This window comes from Blastomyces gilchristii (assembly GCF_000003855.2).
Source record: "Blastomyces gilchristii SLH14081 genomic scaffold supercont1.2, whole genome shotgun sequence".
In the NCBI taxonomy this organism is placed as follows: Eukaryota; Fungi; Ascomycota; class Eurotiomycetes; order Onygenales; family Ajellomycetaceae; genus Blastomyces; species Blastomyces gilchristii.
The window spans coordinates 3,339,155-3,347,494 of NW_003101681.1; the positions used below are offsets into that span (position 1 = coordinate 3,339,155).

General features: G+C 31.5%; 1 pseudogene across 1 annotated transcript; it reads left to right on the forward strand.

The window, feature by feature from the left end:
- Nucleotides 1–7,891: 7,891 nt before the first annotated feature.
- On the forward strand, nucleotides 7,892–7,972 carry BDBG_16335 (annotated as a pseudogene). Its single transcript has one exon. The product of its transcript is annotated as a tRNA-OTHER (tRNA).
- Nucleotides 7,973–8,340: the final 368 nt, after the last annotated feature.

Below are 8,340 nucleotides of genomic sequence, written 5' to 3' on the forward strand. Positions count from 1 at the left end.
TATTATTATAACACAGAATAACTTTTATAAGACTTTTTTAATATCAGTCAGACTATTGCAGTGAATTATTATATAGTTCTACTGATGACAATCTTGTCAGTGATCTTGTCAGTGACTTTATCAAAAGCTTTTTCAGAGCATTTCATAAGTGTTCACAGAGATCGGTGTCAGATCTATAGTCTTGTAAACATCATTCTCATGAAGTAATCATTATTAGAGAATCTTAAACTTCTGTTTCAAGTGTTTAATAAGATATTCTATTCAGATAGTCAGACAAGTTCTAATATAAGATTATAGTCAAGATTTTTAACTTCATATATACAAGTATCTTCACATTAATGTTCTCTGACATCTATGTTTAGTTTCATTATATAACAGGTACAAACATCTTTTAAGTCATCAAATTCTGTGAGAAGTTGAGGTTTTAATAAGAGAATACACTGAAGGTTACAGTGCCTTATAACTGAAGATTTGATCATTGCATAGTAGCATAGATCACTGTCTATTATGGCTTTCATATTGTACATGTTATTTATTATAGTAGCAATAAGGATCTCATTCATTATCATCTTTTCTTTAAATTATTGTTGTCTGATCTCTTCAAGCTTCTGCTTGTGAGTTTGAGCAGAAGCTAATCTTTTCCCTGTTTTGTCAGAGTATTCTCATAGTTATCTTTCCAATCTTTCTCTAATATAATCTAGTTGATATGAACTGCTAGCATTAATCTTTCTTTTGAATAAGAAGACACATATACTGATCAGCAGTTGAAGGCAATATGTCCAGATCAGTTACAGTTAATACATACTTTCTATTAATATTCATCAGCGGCTTCTTCAGGCACAATCTCAGAGACTCAGAAGCCTGTTCAGACAGCAGAGCCTCTTGCTTATGTATAGATATTCAAGACTACTCAATTTATAGCATCTGCATTGTTATTCTTCAGTATAGATGTATAAGTGTAATATCTTCTTCTGTTGTTCTGTATACTTTTAAGCTTGATAAGACAGTCATTCAATGTTTGAAGTTATATATGAAAGTCTTTATAAGTCAGGTCTTTATCTACACTTATAAGAGCTTGTAAGAGTGTCAAAGTTAATGTCTTCTTAAGCATGCTAATCTTCATTTAATTCTTTCAGAATTGACTATCTGCTTCTAGAATCTTAGTATTAAAGTCAAAGATGAATATTGTAAGAGAAGAATTTCTCTGTTAAACACTCTGTAACTAATATAATATCTTCTACTATATAGTAGTGTTTCTGAACAGAACATTAAGATGTCTAATAATATTATCAGATCTACATAATACTAATTCATATGTCTTTATTCATGAATGAAACTTCTGTTTTATATAATCTTTCAATTAATCATTGATATATCAATCTTGATTAGTTAAGAAACAGATGATATTTTCATCTACACTTAGTTTCATAAGTATATCTAATCTTCATGATAGGTAGAGAGTGAGATTAGAAGTATTAAAATATGTAGAAGCATCTAGACATTTCTTCAGTGTTTGAATTGTGTTAATGTCTGATTTAGTCAGTGTTGAAATTGTCTGTGCAGAGATTTCTTATTGAAATAATTATTAAATTTCTTCATATTGATATTATTAATTCACATGCATATCAGCTATCTATTATTATCATAATTCTAACATTGGTCAGAGTCACTATGATATTATATCTATACTTATATTTAAGAGTTCTCTTATGTTATCAGTAGATATAGCTATATTATTCATTGAATGTATTGTATCTGTATTTAAGAGTTCTTCAGAATCAAAAAAAGTGTATTTGTATAAATATCTCACATGTTTCAGATATCATAACTCTCAGGTATTTCACAGACATTCTCTTTATAAGATCTTATTACAGGGTCAGAGTGACTGACAAGCAAGCTTGTTATTTAAAGACTCAGTATTCACTTAACTGATTATTTGTTTCTTTATTTCTTATACATTACTACATGTTCAGATATCTTCTTAATAAGGAATCATTTTTAATGAGAAGATGATGAACATTTTTCAAGTATAAGAGACCTACACTGAATAGATCAGCATTAAGATATAGGTCTTATATAATAAAAGTGAAAAATGTTAGAGAAGAAAAAAAGAGAAAGTGTGAGAATCAGTGATTGAAGTGAATATTTATACACATATGTATATGAGGTGAAGCTTCAGAGTGAGAGAATAGACACTTCTTGAGTTTCTCAGCTGAGAATCAGCAACCGAGAATCAGAGCCTTCAGCAGAAATCTATGAAGTGTAATGAAATAGTCTTGTAAGAGGCCTACGCTGAATAGATCAGTATAATATTATAGATCTTATGTAACAAAGATAAAAATGTTAAAGAAGGAAAGAAAGGGAAAGTGTGAGAATCAGTGATCAAGGTGGATATTTATATGCATATGTGATGGTGTATGCAGTGGAGCTTCGGGGTGGAAGAATATACACGTGTTTGTAGTGGCCGAGGATCAGTGATTGAAAATGACTGAGAATCAGAGTGTATGTTACACATGTTTGTAGCAGCTGAGAATTGATGATCAGAAATGAAAGAATCTATAAAGTGTAATGAAATAGTCTATATGATTGATCAGACGCAGCCTGTCACATTAGCCTCTTTCTTTCAGAAGCAGTTCTCATCAGTCAAGAGCTGCTGTTTCAGATAATATGAAACTCAGAGTTCAGATCAGTTGATTGTAGCTGATTCATTTCATTAGATATTACTGACTACAGCTGCAGAATCTCTTATCAAGAATATTCTCAATCTCTCACTCAAGCTCATTATCTTCTTCTATGATGCCTGGTAACTGTCAGTCAGAAGTCAGCTGAGAAGAAAATGAATTGATGACAGTGTGATGAAGTAAGCTTGTGTGAAATACATCATGAATTTCTGATAATGTGTCAAGATAATAGTTGTGACTATCTAGAACTTCTATCACTTTATATCTGATGTCATGATAATCTAGTGTACAAGATGAATGTGTGATTCATATATTCTTAAGATGCAATCATATCAGATCTTCTATCTTATATTGTTCAGTGAGATCTCAGTGAACATTGATTTGATTCTCTTGATCTTGTTTTACAGTTGTCATGAAGGCCTCTGCTCAATCATGAGTATCACAGAGCTTTGTTACTATATTGTTAGTGATCTGAATTGTACTGTGAGAGTTCAGTGTGAACTGTGTAATCTCTAGAAGATTCAACACTTTTATGTGATAACTGTATGTAAGAAAGAATGAGCTTATGTCTGTTGAAATGACATCTTATTCATTGATAGTGACCTCTGCATGTAGAAGCAGATCATGTCAATTATCTTATGAGTGATTACAGAACTTGTGAAGATAATTCTTTATAGTCTGAATTGTCTGTTCTAATGCATTATCAGTCTCAGAGTAATAGACAGTTGACAGATAATATATAATCTTGAGAACTTGACAGATTCTTATTCAGAGAGTGCTCACAAATTGACAGCTCTGATCTGATACTATTGATCTCAGCAACTCATGCATCTGATAGAATGAACTTTATAAAAAGACTTCAGTGACTTGTTCAGTGTTTATCTTATCACAAGATTTCAATATTACATTCTTACTCAGTTAGTTAATGATGATCAGGATGTTTCTATAACTCTTGCTCTTAGATAGATTAATAGTGAAGTCAATTACTATATCTTGTCAGATTCTATCAGAGATATTAAGTGATTTCAGTAGATCTTTTCTACAATTCTTTCATGAGATAATAGAAGAATAGTAATTACAGTTTCAGATGAAGTATCTGATACTGTTTAATATCTTGAATCAGTAGAATTCTTGAGAGATCATTCTATACAGTTGTTTACAGCCTGAATAATCAGTCATACATGAATCATGCATCACTTGTATTATCTGAGTGTGTAAGAATTTGAAGTGAGAGACTCAGTATTATTTATGAAATCATAGAGTGTTATTATCATTGATTGAATATTCTGAGATATTGATTCTTATATGTAGTTCTGAGGGAAATCAGAGTACTTCTTGATATACTGCTTCAGTGAGAATCTGAAGAAGTTTATCAGCCTGAGCTGCTGTATATCACAGTTCATTCAGTGTAGAGAAAGTGAAGATATCAATGTCAGTTCTAATTGAAGAAGTATATATAATGCTGTGAGCTCTTTCATCTTGATCAACTAGTATCTTCAGATTCAAGAGCCAGTGCTCTTGATTTATTTAGTGAGTATCTGTTACATTGAATGACATATCTTGCTCTCATTATAAGAGAGCATCTGTCATTGAGTTCTGACTGTCAGAATGATAGTGTATCATAAAATGAAGGCAGCTTAGAAACTCAGATTATTATATCTATTATTCAGTAAGTTTATAGATAGTTATAAAGTATTTGAGATTCTTATAATCTGTGACTATCTCAAATTCAGAGACACTTCAGAGTTCAGAGTCTCATTCTTCTAAACAGTGTATGATTGCAAGAAGTTTCTTATCATAGATCTTATAATTGTATTTAGTGAGACTCAGTTTCTTAGATATGAAGATATATAATTATAGAACATCTTCATTATCATACTGCAGTATCACTTCTTCTATTACATAGTCAGAGAAATCAGTCTTAATAACTGTGTTATGATCAGAATCAAATATTATCAGTAGAGAGATATTAATGAATATCTTCTTCATCTGTGTAAATGCCACTTCAGTGTCTGCTGATTATTGAAATACTGAGTCTTTCTTAGTGAGATCTGTAAGTGATCTCATAATATCTGAGAAGTTTTGTATAAATTGCTGATAGAAGTTAGCAAATCTGATAAAGCTTCATACATCTTTCACAGTACATGAAGCTTCTCATTCAAGAATTGCAGAGACTTTCTCAGAATTCATTTGAATTCTCTTACCAGCTTCTATAATAAAACTCAGATACTTGATACTCTTGACTTTAAAATCACACTTATCAATATCTATTGATAGTTCTGTTTCTTGTAGCTGTTGTAATATCTTTTGTACATATTCTTCATATTCTTTCCTGAATTCATCAGTGAAGATGAGAATGTTATCAAGATATACAGATACAAATTTATTAAGGAAATCTCAGAGTGCTCAGTTGATATACTTCTGAAATGTACTGAGAATGTTATTCAGTTCAAAGAATGTGACTACTCATTCAAAGAGATTATATTATGTTCAGAATACTGTAAGTCACTCATCTTCTTCAGTAATGCGGATCTTATGAAATACAGTGATAATATTTAACTTTACAAATTATTGAGCTTGTTCAATACAAGCTAGAGTTTCATTAATAAGAGATAAAGAATAACAGTTCTTCTTTATTAATCTGTTCAATTCTCAATAATTAATGTAGAACTGAAGTTCTTCATCTGATTTCTTTATAAAGAGAATAGAGACTGCAGTGAAATAGTTATCAATATATATGAATTCTTTATTTAACAGATTATTAAGTGTCTTTTAAAGGAGAAGAAGTTTATCTCAGAACATATTATAAAGAGAGCTTCATGATGATTCAGAGTCTCTGCTATTCTTCTTTTTTCACTTGATACTGTGAGTCACTTCTGAACCTTGTAAGAGAGATAGATTTATAGCATTATTATCTTGTTAAAAGATATCTAGATATTCATGATATTTTTGAGAGAGTTTTGTATAAGAATCTGTTATTATAATATAGAATAATTTTTCTAGAGTCTTTTTAATATCAGTCAGACTGATAGAATAGATTGATACATGATTCTGCTATCAGTGATTCTTTCAGTGACTTCTTTTTCTGAGTATTTCATAGGTGTTGACAGAGATCTGTGTCAGATTCATAGTCTTGTGAATATCATTCTTATGAACTCTATCTTTGTTAGAGAATATTAAACTTCTGTTTCAAGTGTTCAATAAGATGCTTTGTTCAGATAGTCAGACAAGTTCTAATATAAGATTATAATCAAGATTATCAACTTCATATGTGTAGATGTCTTCATACTGATGTTCTTCAACATCTATGTTTAGTTTTATCATATAACAGATGCAAACAACTTTTGAATCATTAAATTCTGTAAGAAGTTAGAGTTTTGATAAGAAAATATGCTGAAGATTATAATGTCTCATGAGTGAAGATTTAATCATTATATAGTAGCATAGAGTGCTGTCTATCATAGCTTTCATATTATACATATTATCAATCACAGTAGATACAAGAATCACATTCATTATTATCTTCTCTTCAAATTGTTATCATTCAATCTCTTTAAGCTTCTGTTTATGAATTTGAACAGAAGCTAATCTTTTCTCTGTTTCACTGAGACATTCTTATAGTTATTCTCTGAATCTTTCTCTAATGTAATGTGATTGATGTGAACAGATACTGATCTTTCTCTCAAGTGTGAAGATATATAGATTGATTAGTAGTTGAAAGCAATGTGTTCTGATCAGTTACAGTTAATACACACTTCACATTGACATTGATTGATGACTTCTTCAGAAGTGATCTCAGGGACTTGAAAGCCTGTTTAAACAGTGAAAACTCTTGCTTATGTATAGACATTTGAATCTATTCAGTTCATGATCTCTGCATCATTGTTCTTCAGTGTAAGTGTATAAGTGACTGAGATGTAACATCTTCTGCCACTGTTCTGTATACTCTTAGGCTTGATAAGATGCTCATTCAATGTCTGAAGCTGTGTGCAGAAGTCTTTATAAGTCTGGTCTTTATCTACACTTATAAGAGTCTGTAAGAGTTTGAAAGTCAATGTCTTCTTGAGCATGCTAATCTTTATTTAATTCTTTCAAGATTGATCATCTGCTTCTAGAATCTTGATGTTGAAATCAGAGATAAATATTGTAAGAGAAGTATTTCTCTCTCAGATACTCTGTAATTAATCTAATACTTTCTGTTGTATGACAGTGTCTTGAAACAAAATATCAAGATATTTCATAATATTATTAGACATTCTTAACACTGATTCATATGCTTTCATTCATGAATGAAACTTCTATTTCATGTGATTCTTTAATTATTCATTGATATATCAATCTTAATTAGTTAATAAATCAATGAAATCTGTATCTACACTCAGTTTCATGAGTATTTTCATTCTTCATGATAAGTAGAGAGTGAGATCAGAAGTATTAAAATATATAGAAGCATCTATGTATTCTTTCAGCACTTTTATATTCAATTCTGTAAGTGTTGAAATTGTGTGAGTTAATCATTGAATCTCTTTGTATTGAAGTTGTTGAGTCACATACATGTCTGCTATCTGTTGCTGTTGTACTTTCAACATTACTTGAAGTCACTGTGATATCATCTCTAATCTCGCGCTCATGAGTTTTATATTATTATTAGACATGATTATATTGATTGTTGAATGTGTAATTATATTCTTATATATCTGAGTATCAGAACTCTCAGGTCTTTCACTGATATTCTTTTATAAGATCTTACTCTCTTTGTAAGATCTTGTTACAGAGTCAGAATGACTGATGAGTAAGCTTCTATTTAAAGACTCAGTGTTCACTTAACTATTTAACTATTTCTCTATTTCTTATATATTGTTACATGTTCAGATATCTCTCAATGAATAATCATTTCTAATGAGAAGATAATGTGTGAATAATTATTTTCTAATAAGAAGATAATAAACATTTTTATAGTGTAAGAAGTCTATGCTGAATAGATTGATATAATATTATAGATCTTATATAACAAAGATAAAAACATTAAAGAAGAAAAGAAAGAGAAAGTGTGAGAATCAGTGATTAAGATACATATTTATATGTGTATGTGATGATGTACACGGTGGAGCTTTGAAGTGGAAGAATATACACGTGTTTATAGTGGCCGAGGATTGGCGATCAGAAATGGCTGAGAATCGGAGTGTATGTTACGCGCGTTCATAGCGGCCGCCAGCGTGGCCCAGTTGGTAAGACTGGTAACCAAGGCCGCACACATTAGGGGTGTGTGGGTTCGAATCCCACCGCTGGCACCTGCCACTTCTTACCCATGAAAGCCCCCATGTAATAGGGGCTGAGCCTAATTAGTAAGGCTTGGTGCGGGGTAGAACTCTCTACTGCAGGCCAAGCCACTAGTTAAGCGAGATTCTGCGAACACCCATCAGGGCCGGCATGGGGTGTCAATGTCCCACTATTCTACTGTGCACCTGTCAAGGTTCTAACAATATAGAGCCAAGCCTAATGTAGTGATTATACACTACTTAAGCAAGTCCCTAACTAGGGCCATCATCAGAGCCTAGCTTCCCCTCAAATACAGAGAATGATTTTGATAATCATCTGACTAGCAGGCCTAGACACACATCTAGGCCCTAGGCAGGGCATTCTGATAGGCTAGAGCCTG